The sequence below is a fragment of the Erpetoichthys calabaricus genome, chromosome 7, assembly GCF_900747795.2.
Source record: "Erpetoichthys calabaricus chromosome 7, fErpCal1.3, whole genome shotgun sequence".
NCBI classification, from domain to species: domain Eukaryota; kingdom Metazoa; phylum Chordata; class Cladistia; order Polypteriformes; family Polypteridae; genus Erpetoichthys; species Erpetoichthys calabaricus.
In genome coordinates this window covers 37,727,721-37,745,705 of record NC_041400.2, presented here as the reverse complement: position 1 = coordinate 37,745,705, position 17,985 = coordinate 37,727,721, and positions in this window count along the sequence as shown.

Genomic DNA, 17,985 nt, shown 5'->3' with positions numbered 1-17,985 from the left:
TTTATAATCAATCAATATCTACAATTGAACTATAATTAAAATAAGTTGCATTGTGATAGCGTGACTTGTTTTTCCTCTTTTAGCCTTATTTCAAGCAAAGTTTGCTAATTTAGATTTCTATGGGCCGTTGCCACTGAATAATTTTTTTAAAAATATGCCTTGTGTGTCAGTCTTACATGAAGCAATCGAACTTGAGTTTGTGTCACTGAATCTTGAAATAAGTTTTTCGTTTAGTGAAAGAGAATGATAGAAATTGGTATTCTATAATGTACACTGCAAAAAATGCACTCGCAAAAACTAAACAACAAATTTTAAATGGGGGTTGCTTTGCTTTTATTAGGTAGGCATGATTTCTTAAATATTTCTTAAAGTAAGCCAAAATAATCATAAATACAAATTGGTTGATAAGTCAATAATTCTTACAATAAGGAAAACAAGATTTAATGTCATAATATAAATACTTTTCACTTGCTTAGATTTCCTTTCTTGCAGTGTAGTCTGTCTTACCAGTAAATCACTCAGTTTGAATTAGGGCATAAAACATATATTCATGATCAAATTAGAAACTATTAAATAATGTTTAAAATAAGATATACCGTATACATCCGTATAAGTTGGGTCTTGAAAAGCGAAAAATCGATCATAAAATCAGACCCCGACTTATACGCCCGTTCAAAAATGCAACACTTAATTTTTTTTGTTACATCTTCTTGCTTCCTCCAATCTCACCTCAGTTTCTCAGACGCATCGAATTTTGTTGCAGAAGCGCAGTTACCAATTTCTTTTGCCACTTCAACGGCTTTTAATTTAAAACCAGCTTCATATTTTCTTCTGATTGAACGTTCCATCGTAGATAAGGGATGCTCGTGTGATAAAGGTGTATGACGTTGTGACAAACAAAAAACACAAAACAGTGCAAATGTCGCTTCGGAATAGAAAAAGAAAGGCAGTGTGCTCCGTGGTTATTCTCTCAGGTGGGCGTTAGCATATCATAATCTCTTGGACCAATAGCGTGAGTTTTCCACATTTGACTTATATGACCGACATTATTAAATACCAGAAATTATACTGTAAAATCAAGCCCCGACTTATCCGTGGGAGAACTTAACCGTGAGTATATATGATAATTGTGATCATTTTAAGAATATACTATGAATTCAAAAACAGAAACCAGTAAAGAACTTTTAAAACAAGATAATTATCTTATCTTATAGACTGAACCAGCTTATTTGAAGATTTCTTGTCAAGTAAACTTTTCATGCTGCATGGACAGATAATTTCGCCAGTATTAAGTCATTTTTCTCTTCAGATTCAGTGTTTATGTGTGACAGGTGTCTGTTCACACTCACAGGAAATCTAACTTAGACACCATTAAAAAATCCGACTACGCCACCCAGTTTTATTAAGAGACTGGGAACTCTTCAGATTTACAGAAAATAGTACACAGGGATCTTTAAATTGGGCAGTGAGCAAACACACAATGAAAGACACAACAGTAGTTTCAGAAACAGCAACAGTAACTTGTATTACACAAGACAATAAAGTAAATTAAAAAGATAAACGAACATAACAAAAAAATCTAACAATATCAGGTACAAAATTCCACACAGTCCACACTCTAAAAGTCTGTTAAAAACAAGAATTGGAGGAATACAACCTTTAGTGGTGCAGAGTCCAGTTTGCGCACTGTGTTACCCCAACACTTAATCGTTCAACTGTCCACGGATGCACTATGTTCACCGGACACTCGTTTCCCAACAGAAGTTTTGTCAAATCATTGAATGCTTGTCAGCGTCTCTTCGTCGTTCCTTTTTTTCCACTCTGGGCTCCTTGTGTTGCTGTGACCTAGGCACGCCAAATTTCTCGTCTGCCAGCTTTGCTTGGTCCTTTCATGTGGCTTCCCTCTCTCACTGGACCCACAACTGGCGTCTCCTTGTGGGGTTGTCTCTTCCTCCCTGGAAGTAAGTGTTGCCGTCCTTGTGCCTCACGTCGTGCCTGCCAGGTACCCTCGTCTGTCTACGAGCCCCTGTGCTCTGTCCGAGTATCTTGTCGGCGTTCTCAGTGGACCGTCCCTCCTCTGCCTTCTCCTGCCCAGGAGTTTGAATCTCCTTCAGTCCCTGCCATTGTCAGTCCTGGACAATTGGTTTAATCAATGGCACATCTAAATTTCCTGGGTTTAACAATTAATGAAAACACAAGTTAACAAAATGTATTGTTACCAACCATTAATGAGTACAGATCTGCTGATTAGGAACCAATATTGTCAAACATGTTAATTTCCAAGTCAGGTAAATACAGACATCCTCCAAGGAAGGAGCAGTTCTGTTATCACAACTTGGTATTGTTTGTAATCTCACCCAGCCAAAAACTTCAAAGCGGTGACTCCTTTGCAATACAGCAAATACGTCCATCCTGCAGACAGCCATGACAACAATCAGTAACAACGGGATTACCCAGGAAATTTGCCTTTTAACTTCTCACCCCCAGTCCCAACAATGGGTGCCTAATGGAACCATCTAGTGCACCAAAAAATGTCCCCCTCTGACATCTGTCTTATATTTTAGCTATCCTTTTTTGCGGTGCATTGCTGTTTATCTGTTGATAGCTCCCACTTTAGTCATTTTGTTCACTAAACTTACCCCAGTGGGGTGAGACCAAAAGTTGTATGTCAAAAACCTGACTCACTGTATAGTGAGAAGTACCCGTGTACCAGTTTTAAAGTCTGTGTACTGAAAAACAACATGACACAAAACCACCAAGCAGAGATTGTGCTCTGTTGGTATAAACATAATCATAACAACTGCAGGTTGTTTTCAAATTTAATTTATTTTTCCAAAATTTTACAGAAAACTGTACAGTAATCCTGCTGCTGCTTCACAGATCCAACTTGCAGAGTTCAAAATTTTGAACCCGGATATTATCCACGTGGAGTTTACATGTTCCCCTTTTGATTGTATGGATTTTCTTTCAGCTGCTATAGTTTTCCTGTTACATCCCTAAAAACATGCTGGTTAGGTTAGTTTGCAGTTCCAAATTGGTTCTGTGTACATGAGTGGCCAAGAGACGGACTGACCCCCCATTAGTTCCTGCCTCATAGCCAGTTCTGCCAGAATAAGTTCTGCCCCATCTATGACCCTAAATCACATAAGCGTGTTTGAGAATGTCATGTTAAAGTTGGGAGCAGGCACTGATACAGCACATTGCTACAACCACCACAACAAACCACAAACCACCACAGGATCCCAAATTAGGACCTGAGTGCAGCCGTGCAACACCTCAGCACCACAATGTTCCGGCCATTAAAGAAAAAAAGTTAGACTTTTATTTAACTTTATTGTAGTCATTGACAACAGTCTACACCACAACACATTGCAGAATTGCCAGGGAGAGGCTGGGCACCTAAAATCAGAGGCAATTGTCAATCATATTTGAGTTAGCTCTAGCTGGCCTTCTGGGAAAGCAAAGGAGTGCTGGAAATTAACACCTGACCCAGGGAAGCAGGCAGTTCAAGTTTCCTGAGCACATCATAATGACCATCCTCAGGCATTAAGTGGATAAATACTCCTTCAATTCCATTGCGCAAAGGATGATGGTCGTAAACTATTTCCAGAATGAAGAAGGAAGAAAATTGACTGTGCAGGATGACTGAGGTCTTTACTAACACTGTTTTCCTTTTAAGGAGTCATGTGTTATACCTGACCAGAGTAGAATGCATTCTGCGCCAGTAACATTCTCTGATAAATTCAACATTCTTTATGGTGCTTTGTGGTCCTGAGAAGGGCATACAATAATATTAGGATGTAATCCATCAATGTGGGCATCCACAGAAGTTGTTGGGCAAAACTCTCTACCACCAAGTGCTTTGACCTTTTCCACTCACCCAGCTTGCAGGTAGATTGTGGTTACATGCTCATTATCAAAGACTCAATTGTGCAAACCTAAACTTTAGGGCAGAAAACAAAATCATTTTTTTCTGTTTCAGGGTCTTGAAATTATACAAAGAGTCCCATTGGTCTTTGATAAGCACAAGAACAGGACTGTTGGGACAACATTGCTGTAAACTGGGGTGAATGACATTCATTGGAGTTATTAAGACTTATCATCACCTGTTCAAGGTGAGAACCCCAGCTACTACCAGGGGCAGCTGCCCATGTTGAAAACATCAAGAGACGCCTTCAGCTAACTCCTGCAAAAGGCCTAATGGTCAGCTGGGGCCTTTTTTGAGAAAGAACACTTCAAAGGACTGTTATTTCACCCAATATAGACTCCTGTCTTACACCCAATGTTACTAGCATAGACACAGCTCCCCACAACACTATGCATGAAAAAGCAGGTGGCTTACAGGATCATCTTCAATTCAGTTCTATATACTGTTATAGAGTTACAATTATAGAGAGTTGATCACTTCATACAAACTTACAAAGACTATGAATATATTATACTGTAACACCAAGGTACATAACCATACAATGTCTTCAAACATAATCTTATATACTAAAGTAAACAAACAACCATACTGTATTAGCATGACTTTACTTACATTTAAACCAATTTAAATCTTGGCTAAAGACAGATACAGCCAGTTGACAAGGTAGGAGAGGAATGTAGAAGTACAAATTCCAATAACCCGCATTCTTGGAAAAAAGAGAGTCACAGTTCTCTTGACTGAAACCAAATGTCTACTCTCCCATTTTAAACATACCATGACATCACAGAGCACACATTGAAGTCCACAACTGTATGAAATGTATAATAGTAATAAAATGACAGTGTGGTGTTGCAATGGTAATTGTTAATTTTGAAGTTTCCCAATTGCTTAGATGTCTAACAATCTATTCATGGTGCCTATAAAAAGTATTCAACTCCTTAAAATTTTCACATTTTATTATCATACAACATTGAATCTCAGTAGATTTAATTTGGCTTTTTTGACATGGTCAACTGAAAAAAAGACTCCTTATTGTCAAAGTGAAAACAGATCTCTGGAAAAAGGTCTCAATTAATTACAAATATGAAACACAAAATATTTGGTTACATAAGTGTTGTGATGTGAGATTTTACATATAATTTGATGAATATTTTGTATGTCTTTGTTTGATTTTTAGGCAAAGCAATGTAATTTAGTGTTACTTTGGTGAGAGGCATTCATGTTTGCTCCCCCTTTTACGACTGAGCCTCTTTACATTTTTACGACAGGATTTGGGGGAAGATGTGTCTTAAACCGGTTTGGTTAGTGTTTCTTTGCTTAATTCATTTCTACCCCCACAAGAAAGACTTAAAGACATATGGTTTTGGGGGTGGCAGGTTTTAAGATGTTGTATTCCCCCATTGGTCTGAGGTATGGCTGTTTGGAATTGGCTTGTCTCAGAGGCCTTTAAGTACTACGACGCCCTATTGGCTGTAGGGGTTGGACAGAACATCTATAAATGTATGCGTTTAACCTCACAATTTCTCTGTTACTAACCAATATCTGAAAGAAGTATCTCTCTTGCTATCCTGTGAGGAAGACAACACAATGAAGAGCACAGCTCAGCAGCCATTTTGAACAGACATGTGGCTGAAAGCTGAGCACCAATGATGCCTTAACTAGAGACATTTAAGTAACTAGAAGTCTGTGTGCCGCCTGAATTACATATCACCATTTAATCAGGTTGTATGGTTGCCAATATTCAAATGTACTTCGCATTTTGTTATTATTTATGAATATTATCAATAATACATTGTTTAAACTGTAACTTAACTTCTGCTTGTCTTTTTACTACATCTAATTGCCTGAGGTTATAGATATAGAAGGGAAAGTGGGGATAAGTTATATACAATAATACCTTATAAACAGTGGTAAGTCTTTGAGATTAGGCATTCTAAAGCTACATATTAATAATACAATAGGGGAAAGTAGAGCAATATATATATTACTCTACCAAGACAAAACAATTGGCGTAGTCGGCAGGATTTTGGGGTAACCATTGTTTTGTACCTTGTTAGACAAAACAATAAGCATTCACATTTTTAAAGTCAGTATATAGTAAATGCACCTTTGTCAGCCATGAAAACCTTGAGTCCAAGTGCACAGGTCTCTGTTAGATCTGCCATTTTTCTCCATTCTCCATTACAAAATTACTCATGATCAAGCTGCCGAGGAGTTGTGAGTGAAAGGCCTTTTTCAAGTCCAGTAACAAATTCTCAGTTGGATTGAGATCGGGACTTTGAATCTGTCTCTCCAGGACAATAGCATTGTTTTTTTATGCAATTCTTGTGTAGTTTTGGATTTATGCTTGGGGTAATTTTCTTGCTGGAAAACAATTATTTTCCCAAATTGCATGTTTTGCATGAGAATTTCCTCCAGAACTTCAGTATTTTGCTGCATTTAGTTCCCCCTTTGCCATCCCAAGCCTCCTGGGACCTGCTGCAAAGAAGCATCCATACAGTATTAGGCTTCCACCACCATGCTTGATTTTAGGGATGTGTGTTTGCTGTGATATTCTTACCATTCTTTAACAATTCATTTAACTGGATATATTACCTACAGAAATTTTCTGATGTCTGGTTCCATTATAGGTGGCATTAATTATGTAAATGAGTTTTAGTACAGGAGGCTTGTGGAGGACTTTATCATGTGGTGTGAGGAGGACCACCTATAACTCAATATAAGCAAAAAAAAAGACCAGTGTGTCAAAGTATCTCTGAGACCAGTTATCATTTAGGACAAAGATACAGAATTGGTGTATATCTCCAAATACCTGGGTGTTCACATAAACAGCACAATGGACTGATCTGACAACACAATGTTGTACAAGAAGGGTGAGAGCAGACTGCACCTGCTTAGGAGACTCAGGTCTTCTGATGTGTGCAACAAGCTGTTGGAAATGTTCTACCAGTCCACAGCAGCCACTGAATTGTTCTGCAGTCTCCTGGGGAAGCAACTTGAGCTCAAAAGATGTACAATACCTGAACAGACTTATAAGGAAAGCCTGCACCATCACAGGGCTAACCCTGGACACGCGAGAAGCTGTTCTGGAAAGAGGATGGTGGCAAATTTAGATGCCATAATGAAATATCCCCTCCATCTCCTCCAGATGGTGCTCTCTTGGAGCACTTTTACCCAAAGGCTCATTCCACTACGATGTACTAAGAAGCGCCCTGGTGGTCTTTTCTCTCTGCTGCTATCAGGCAATTCAAGGCTTCTACCCAACTTCCCAAATCGAATGCTGATACTCTAACTTCATTTTGCAATTTTAGAACAATATACACTTATTGTTGATTGATTGTATTATTTGTCCTGCTAGTCTGTATCTTTGTTTTTATGTTTCTGCTACTGTGTGTATCTAAATTTCCTCTTGGGATTAATAAAGTTTATCTAATGTAATCTAATCTAAGATATTGTTCAGTGACATTGATATGTTATTATGTCCATCTCCTGACTTGTGCTTTGCAATCTTCTTTACATTGTGTTGCCTGGAGTTTTCTTTTCTATTCATTTTATAGGTTAGACCACCATACTGACACTCCACAAGCTGAACTTTCCAGGATAGGTGCAGTTATACTAAAGTCAATAGAAACCCCTTAACTACAGATAGGTAATCTCCATTGAACTAAATGTGTGACTTTCAAAACCAATTGGTAGTACCAGTGGTGATTTAGGTGCATCTATTAAATAGTAACTTGATGGAGGTAAATACTTATGCAGTCGGTTATTTTGTGATTTATATTTGTAATTAATTTAGACAATTTTGTAGAGACCCATTTTCACTTTGACATTCAACAGCCTTTTCTATTGATTCGTGTTAAAAAAAACAAACAAATGAAATCCATTGTGATGCAATTTTGTATAAAAATCAAATGTAAAAACTTCCAAGGGGGGGTAAAAACTTTTTATAGGTCCTATATTTCTGAAAAGAGCCCCCACAGCCCTGAACTAGATTAAGCATCCCTAATTATGCTGTACTTACCATGCAATTACCTGTATAATTACAGAGTAACTAGGTGTTATTACCTTGTATTTATTGTGTAATACAATGTAAAGCAGTGGTTAAGCACTCAAATGAAATTGTTATTCCAAAATTTATACAGATACATAATTTTAAAAATTGGGGAATAACAATTACAATTAAGTACTTAATTATAGCATTACACTGTATTACATAAGTACACGGTAATAACACTTACTGTGTATACTCTCGTTTAAGTTCTCTCACGGATAAGTCAGGTCTTGATTTTACCGTATAATTTCCTGTATTTTATAATGCCGGTCATAAAAGTCAAATGCGTAAAACTCACGCTATTGGTCCAAGAGATTATGATATGCTAACACCCACCTGAGAAAAATACCACGGAGCACACTGCCTTTTTTTCTATGTATTGTGCCTACGTGACCATACGGTAATACCCTAACCCTAATACGACGTTTGCACTGTTTTGTGTTTTTTATATCTCACACCCTCATATACCTTTATCGTAAGAGCATCCCTTATCTAAGATGGAGCGTCCGATCAGAAGAAAATATGAAGCTGGTTTTAAAATAAAACTCGAAGTGGTGAAAGAAATTGGTAACTGTGCTGCTGCAACAAAATTCAGTGTGTTTGAGAATCTGGTGTGAGATTGGAGGAAACAGAAAGATGTAAAAAAAAAAAAAATTAAGTGTCGTATTTTTGAACAGGTGTATATTTTTTAGGTTTCAAGACCTGATTTATATGTGAGTATATACAGTAGTTACTCTGTAATTATGCAGGTAATTGCATGGTAAGTACAGTGTAATTAGGGACACCTAATCTACAGTGATACCAATTAAGCAGAGTTGATTTGGGGATTTCAAACTCAGTCCCTGATTGCTTTCTGTGCATAACTGCACATTCTGCTTATGTCTGCCGGGGTTTTCCTCTGGGTATTCGGGATTTATCTCCCCCAACTCAAAGACATGTATTGGATTAACTGGTGATTATAAATTGGTCCATAAATTTAGATAAAGTTTCTAATTTTACCCATTAGTCAACACTCAATAAGTTAAGTGGTCTTATTGTCATACCATACATGCACAGTATTGCAGCATACAGTGGCACGAAATAATGTTTCATAGGACTGTGGTGCAAGATCTACAAAGACACAGGACAACTGCAAGACAGGAATAGAACTATACTATACTCTAAATAGCTAAATAAATAATAGATAACTGAACAGATATTAATACAACAACAACAACCTTTATTTCTATAGCACAACTTCATAAAACAATGTAGCTCAAACTGCCTTACAACATGAGAAAAGAAAGTTACAAGAACAGAAAAAAATTAAGATTAGGCAATACAAATTATAGAATAAATAAAAACAAAACAAGGTAAGTTTAGATGGCTGGGAGTACACAAAAAAAACTCCAGTTACACTGTAGAAAAAAAAAAACAAAATCTGCAGGGATTCCAAGGCCAAAAAGTCTGTCCAGCCCCTACTAGGCATTCTGCCTAACATAAAATGTTCGTAAATCAAACCACTTAGTTTTCATGCTTCACATGATAGGATTTGATAAAGTTGGTCTTGTGGACACCTGAGACACTTGCCTTCATTCCAACATCTCAGGAGGCTTCATGGTGCCTTGATCAGGTGGTGGTGGTGCAGATCGCCACCACAGATGAACCAGAAAAAAACAGCAGAGAATAGCAGACATTAGTACAAATAGCAGATCCCGTAAGAATATGATAATTATATACAGATATAGTCTGTTAAGAATGGAACCAAAAATTAGCTACGAAAAAGCCAAATTAAAGTAAGGAGTTCCACAGTATTAGCCAAATTTCTATAGGCAAGGAATTCCAGATTTTAGGTGCGTAACAGCAAAAGACCACATCACCACATCTTTTAAGCTTTGCTGTTGGAATTATAAGCAAACCACTATTAGAAAATCAAAGGTTATGACTTGAAGTGTATTGCTATAGTGCAATAGTCATTTAGGCAGGAGACAGAGGACTTCTTCAGCATGAGTATGATGGTGGCAGTTTTGAAGCAGTTGGGGAAGACTTCCTGCAAGAAGTGGGAAATGAAGAGCATGTCTGTGAAGATATCCATCGACTTTTTTGCACATTCTTTGGGCACTTTGCATCACTCTGCCAGGTATGTAGTCCGGTCCAGCAGCTTTGTGTTGATTTACTGTGCATTCAGCAAAACTCTTCTCAAGTCTCCTCTCTTCTCGCACTTTCCTGAGGCCTACCTTTTCACCTGATGTAAAGGCAGAATTAACAGTGTACGTAGCTCCAATGCCACCCACGTTTTCTGATTTGTACATGCTCTGATGGTCTTCGAAACAGTCACATCAACAATGCACTTCTTAATGTAGCCAGTGAATGATAATGTATATTCCTATAATATGATCTGATGGCCACAGGTGGTAGATGCTTTAAACATGGCCAAGTTCCTTCTGCTTTAAACGGGGCCAAGACCATGTGTAATGACCTATGAAACTAAAATAACAAAGTGAACCCATATTTTCAGAACAGTTGGCACATTTATTAAAAATGAACTGAAATCTCTCATTTATGTAAGTATTCAGACCCTTTGCTGTGGAATTACAAATTGTGATCAGATGTGTCCCATTTGCTTTAATTCTGTTTGAGATGTATCTAGAACATGATTTGAAATCACCTGAATTATTTAGGAATTATTTAAAAAGGCACACACCTGTGTATATAAGGTCTCACCTGTATAAAAACTTCATGTCAGGACAGAAATCAAGCCATGAAGTCCTAGAAACTCTCTGTAGACTTCCAAGACAAAACTGTGGTGAAGCACAGATCAGGTTAAGGGTATAAAACCTTCAAATGTTCCCAGAAGCACAGTGGCCTCAATAATTGTAAAATGAAAGACGTTTGGAACCATCAGGACTCTTCCTAGACTTGGCCATCCAATCAGACTGAGTAACTAGGCAAGAAGGGTCTTGGCGAGGGAGGTGACCAAGAACCCAATTTCCATTCTGACAGAGCTTCAGAGGTCCACTGCTGAAATGGGAGAACCTGTCAGAAGGATGGCTATCCCAGTGGCACTCCTTCAATCAGGAATTTACAGTAGTGTGGCTAAGACAGATGCCACTGTTGAGTAAAAGGCACCTGAACACCCAGATTTAAAGGAGTCTGAGAGTCAGGAAAAAGATTCTCTGGTCTGATGAGACAGAAACTGAACTGTTTGGTCAGAACTTCAAACACTATGTCTGGAAAAGACTGGGTACTGCTCACCACCTGCCTGATACTATCTCTACCATGAAGCATGGTGGTAGCAGCATCATGTTATGGGGGTCCTCGTAAACAGCAGGGACACAGAAACTGATCAGATTTTATTTGAGGGAAGGAAAAATGTAGCCAAATACAGAGAGGTACTTGAAATAAAAACCTTTCCAGAATGCACCTCAGACTACCTTTGAGTGGACCAGCCAAAGCCCAGACTTAAACATCATAGAACATCTGTGGAGAGACCTCAAGATGACAATTTACTGACACTTCCCATGTACTCTAACAGAGCTTGAGAGGATCTGCCAGGAAGAGTGGGCAAATCCAGGTGTGCAAAGCTTGTAGTAGAACAGAATGCCTTTTATTGTCATTTCACAGATGTACAATGAAATTTTGGTGTGTCCCCTGAATAGTTACAATATAATAAAAACAAAATCTTCAACAGATTAACACCTATGCTCTTCATTTTAAACTGCATACATACATTAATATAAAACAATAAAACATTAATGGTGGAAACATATAAATAGTAAATATTGGAGTAGTTCCACTTTATAGTGATTGCAATGAGTCTCAGGAATATTGTACTTTTGTCCCATTGTTGCCAAGGATGACAGTGAAAGACATAAGATTAAGAGTACTTAGATGCAGTAAGCAGTTATTTAACAAAATTTAGTTCTCTAATAGCACTTGAGTAGAAGCTTTTCAGTAGTCTAGAAGTGTGCACCTTAGGGCTCGTTTATACTTCACGCTCAGAACGCGTACGCACACGCATCATGGCTGCCACTCGTTCCCAGTGTTCATTTGACACGTTCTCTGAGCACGTCCTCAGAAATTAACACATGCGCGAGTTGCAGTGCCAGCAAAAAGTCGGGGGCGCAGTGTGATAAAAGTTGGAGTATGACGTCAGAGTCTCTGTTTACTATCTAAATGTGACAGAAAGCTGCTTTGTGGATCCTACGGGATCAATGTGCACGCTTCAATGTTTGATGAATGGTTCAATGTGGTGAAGCAAAATGCTGACATACAAATGTATTCGTGGTGCTTTTATATTCAAACGTCATATATTCCCCATCGTAATGACACAATACATTTTAAAAGTCTCACATACCATCTTCTGTGCTGTCTTTTTTTTTTTTTTGCACCTTCACAACAGCAGCAGAATGTATAGCATTATATTTGTGCCAGAGAGAAAAAAAAATTAGGAACACAGTGAAATGGTGTATTTTGTGATTAAAGTGGAAATTTCGGCTTTAATCTCGAAATGTCCACTTTAACCTCTGTCGCAGTCGGCTGTGGGCTTATGCCCAGCCGGGACACCTGGAAGGACCGGGAGAGGGATTATACCTCCCCTGGGCCACGAGAGGGCATCCACCCTGGTCTGTATAGGGGCCATGGGAACTAACTAGCATGGAAGCTCAACCCTACAGGGGCCCGTGGCCACCACCAGGGGGCGTCCGGAGGATTGAGGAGCCCTGGATGTCAGCACCTGGAAGTGCTGCCAGAAGGAATACCAGAGACACCCGGAGTGCTTGCAGGTGCTCATGCGGCACTTCCGCCACACCAGGAACTGCCGCAGGAAGATCTTCGGAGGGCACCTGGAGCACATCTGGACAGATATAAAAGAGGCCGCCTTCCTCCAGTCATTAGCTGGAGTTGGGAGGAAAGGAGTAGAGGCGATGGAAGAAGGACCAGGTGCAGGGGCACTGTGGACTTTTATTTATAATTAAAAGTGTGTTTTCAGGACTTCCTGTGTCTGTCTGTGTTGGTGTCTGGGCTGGTTTCCACACATGGGGGTGACACGGTGGAGTGGTAGCACTGCTGTCTTGAAGGGGTTCACGTCACTGGTATTCTCTGTCTGGAGTTTTCATGTTTTCCTTCTGGGTTTCCACAGTGTGCTCCAGTTTCCTTCCAAAGATATGCATATTTGGGGATTTGGTGACGCTAAAATGACGCTAGTGTATGTGAGTGCTTGTATTCACCTTGCAATGAGCTGATGCCCCATCCAGGGATTGTTTCTGCCTCGTGTCCAGTGCTGGCTGGAATGGGCACATCCCTGGATTTAATCATTAAACATCCTTTTCAGAGATATTGCGGTAAGGTGTTATCGAAATTTAATGGGTATTTCAGGCAATTCACAACACAGCAAAGCTGAACCTGTTCTCACCGTGATGATATCTCACACTGCCACCTGGTGGAATCTTCCAGATTTACATAAAGTATGCACGCAAGTATAAACAGTAAAACGCTTCCGTAGCAGTAGCGTCCACTGGAGCATGTATCGCGTGAAGTATAAACCTGGCCTTAATAGAGCTATAACGTCTTCCAGAAGGCAGCAGAGAAAAAAGAGGTGGTGGCCTTGGTGAGATGGGTCCCTTGTGATGTTTTTGGCCCTTTGTAAGCACGGAGTTCTGTATATGTCCTCTAGAGAAGGTAACTAGGTGTTGGTAATTTTTGTGCTGATTTGATGACTCTTTCAATAGCTTTATTGTCAGCCATGGAGCAGCCAGCATACCATAGCAGGATGCCACAGGTAAGTATGCTTTCCACAGAGCAGCGATAGAAGAACACCAACAGCTGCTTGGACAGGATGGCCTATATCAGCATCCTTCAGAAGTACAGCCGCTTCTGTGCCTTCTTCACCAGAGAAGTTGTGTTACCCAAGAAGATTCAAAGCCATAATTGTTGCCAAAAGGGCTTCTGCGATACCAACTTAATGGTCTGAATACTTAACATGAATGAGAGATTTCAGATTTTGATTTTAATTAGACTTTCTGAAAAAAAAATTCACTTTGGGTTATGAGTTATTGAATGTAGATTGATGGGCAAAAATGGGTAATATATCTATTTAAAATATTTAAATCTAGAAAGCATTTTAAGATGGAAAATCTTTTATCAGTGGCACCTCTGCAAGAGAACCACCTCTTTCAACCTTCGCAAGTATATCCAGTTTTTAATACCTGGAAAAGTTTTGGGATTAAAATGCTCAGAGATCTTTATATAGACAACATATTTAAATCTTTTGAACAATTACGTTCAAAATTCAACCTCCCAGCTACACATTTCTTTCACTATCTTCAAATTAGAAATTTTGTTAAACAGAAATTGCCCGATTTCCCCCACCTTGCACCCTCCACAATGCTGGAAAAAATACTGCTCAATTTCGAGGAAACAAACACTATTTCCGCAATATATAAAATCTTATTAGAGTCCCTACCTTTCAAAGATCCAAGAGGACATTGGGAAGAAGATCTCTTAATCAATATATCAGAAAAGGAGTGGAAGGTAGCAAAGCAAAGAATTCACTCGAGTTCTATATGCGCAAAGTATAGAATTATTCAACTAAAAATTATATATCGAGCTCATCTGTCTCGCTTAAAACTGTCCAAAATGTTTCCATGGCAGGATCCAACCTGCGAACACTGCAACCAAGCTCCTGCCTCACTGGGTCACATGTTCTGGGCCTGCACCAAACTAACATCATTTTGGACAAAAATTTTTAAGTGCCTTTCAGACAGCCTTGGAATCACAATCCCTCCTAACCCACTAACAGCTGTGTTCAGTGTTCTTCCAGATGGACTTGAATTGGAGAAGGACAAGCAAACTGTGATTGCATTCACTACACTTTTGGCACACAGACTTATTTTGTTAAATTGGAAGAATCCTAATTCTCCTCTTATAAGTCAGTGGGAAACCGATGTTTTATATTATTTGAAATTGGAAAAAATCAAATTCTCAGTTAGAGGATCTGTACAAAATTTTTTCAAAACCTGGAAGGATTTAATCAATATAATTTTAGAATAAGAGAAATAACTATTACCGCATTTAATTCCCTTCTCCATCTCTTATTTACATATATATTTACTTCTCCCTTTCTTTTGTTTAATGTTGCCTTATTAAAAAGCCTTAAGCAATTTTCTTTGAGCTAAGCTCTCCTTCTCAGGGGTGGGGTTTGATTTGTCTTCAATTTTGTTGGGTTATAAATTGATCTATTTGTATGGAATGATTACAATGAAAATTAATAAAATAAAAATATTAAAAAAAAAATATTTAAATCTACAATACAAAAAATGTGCAAATAACAAAGGGGCTTGAATACTGTCAGAATACACTGCATGTTGGTTTTGATGGTGACAGATTAATTTTTGTCCAAAGGTCTTCAAAATGTCAGTTTTCTGATGATCAGTTGCTACATTAACTAATCTTAAAACAAATTCTCTACCTGTCTATTCATTCAATGAAAGTGCTTTGTCTGTTTAAAAGTTGGAGGGAGTCAGAGTCTGTCCTGGCACAGCACAGGGTACAAGACAATACCCAATCTTGGATGGGTAGAGCATATCAATAATCACTCAACATGAGCCAGTCTTTTAAAGTCTCACCTCTAACTCTTTGGAATGTTGGTGAACCTTCCACACAGGCACAGGGAGCATGTGCAAATTCCACACAGGTGCCGACAAGGCTGTGTCATTTTTTTCCTTAAAAAAATAATCTTGAAAGAAAGAAAAGCATTATTTTCTTTAAATTATTTTTGAAATACTTTTGCATTATATTCCATAATCCTGTTTCTGATAACAGTTTTTGTAGGCAGTTGGGAAAGGTAGATGGAGAAAAATGATTCTAAGGTAAAAAAAAATAAAAGAATGGTAAAGTTACATTTCAGTTGTAGAGAGCAGCACTAGTATTTCTAATGCTTTCCCTTCACTCGTGTTTGCTTTCTCTTTTTGCAGTTCTTACAATCTGGTTTTGGCGAGTTACTTTTCAATCACCCTAGGCCAAAAAGGCAGGCCTAACAATTTCATAGCCTTGTTTTAACTCTGAACTTGAATTTCAAGCAGCTAATTGTGCAATGATGACATTACATATCTGGAGAATTTCATTTTAGAAGTGTAGGAAAACTTCTATTGTTTGCTTTTGTGAGGGAGGTAAAAATTTGTCATTCTGCAGGCTGCTTCTGGAATTGCGGAGGCTGCCATGAAACACTCTTGCATAGTAACATTTTTTATTGCTCCTGGCAAAGTTCACTACAGTGTAAGAGCTGTGGGGATATTCCTCAAGCAGGTATTAACCTGCACACTGCTTTGATATGACAACTTACATTATTTTCCTATGGGAATTCTCCTTTGATAGTAGGCTGATTGAATTCCTAAGTAGAGAAGAATCGCTGAAATGCTTTTTAAATTCATTTGTGCAATTACACTTTACTTTTATCTAAAGAAAATAAATCACCTCTAGGTTTGCCACTTTGATTTTGATTTTTTTCTAAGAGACTACATACTAAAAGAAGGCTCAAACTGGATATTGTCCTCATAAGCTGGCTGAGTGGAAATAACTGGCTTTTTATAAAAGCCATATAAGCCAAAAAAGAAGTAAGAAGCTATTAACAAGGATATTCCTTGTGGTGCCCTGTGTAATGGAGCCATTGCACATTTTCAGACACCGGGCACCTGGAGTCATAACCAAATGACCAGGGGATGGGAGAACTGAAACACAGACAATGATGACTGTTCAAAAAAACAGAATTCTGGTTTATTTCAGAGGGAGGTGCCAATAATTATTTACAGTAATGTCTTGCAAATATATACACAGTTCAATGCAAGAACACTAACAAAAACAATAAAAATAAGTGCAGCTGCTACATACAACAATTACAGTGACTCCAAAGCAAAACGTGATGAGAAAAAAAATCTAACAAAAATAAACCAAAAACATTTTATTCCTTCTTTTTCTTCGACAGACAGTTCACAGAGGATGGGCAGAACATTAATCAAAAACAAAAAGTGAAAAAATCATACACAATAACAATGATGAAAAAATGAGCACCCACAAACACAGATTACTTCCAATCAAAAAATATATAGAAATAAAGAAGTAAGCTGTCCTCACTAATATATAAACGTAAAAGCTCTTCTCTCTTCTGTACCTGCTCAGCAGTAAAGAAGTGTGTGCAAGCCAAAGAACGGTCAAACGATGACCCCTGGTGGTCCGAACTTCAGTGTTATACCGCTAGCGCTTCTGCTTAGCCAATCATTTTTTACGTCTTTTAGGGTCTTCCAATAGCAAACATCCTCCTCTGATCAGGTGCAGTGTAAATATTTGAAATCTTCCGTGTTTGTCACCATGTCGTGCCAAATGCTGATACTCCTCTACATGTAACTTACGAGGTGAACTTTCACTTACTTTCTTTCTCTGTGTGCATATTCTTTATGCTGCTCTTTCCTTCCAGCAGGCTTGTGTATTGCCATTGGGCCTCTTAAATTTGAAAGTGCGCCTGGATAATACATCAACATTGGACATGAGTCTTAGCATAGTGCACCTCAAACCGGGAGAAGCCCTCAAACTCATACCCCTTCAAGTCACTCTCCTACTGCAGCATTCTCACTTGCTGGAGCACTAAGAACGATGATAAACTATAAATCTCTATATATAATCTTCGTTTGGATCTTGATCTTTGTTTGACCGCGAATGAGTTAGAAGAAGAAGCACTAGATGGCAGTAGAGAGATAGCTAAAACATAGGCATTGCATTAAGAATCTCCTCCAGGCTTATACTACTGAAGACTGTAGTACTCCAATCACACCTCAAAACACAGACATTCAAACTAAACAAATTGTTGTGCTTTAAATTAACTAATCTTTATATATAATCTTCATTTGGATCTTGATCTTTGTTTGTCCGCGAATTCCATGCATGCGTAGACCACATTCCAGTTTAGTACGTTGTTGTTACTCACGGATGTCAACAATGTGCCGGAGTAACGAAAGGGGTGGTGGACAGTGTTACG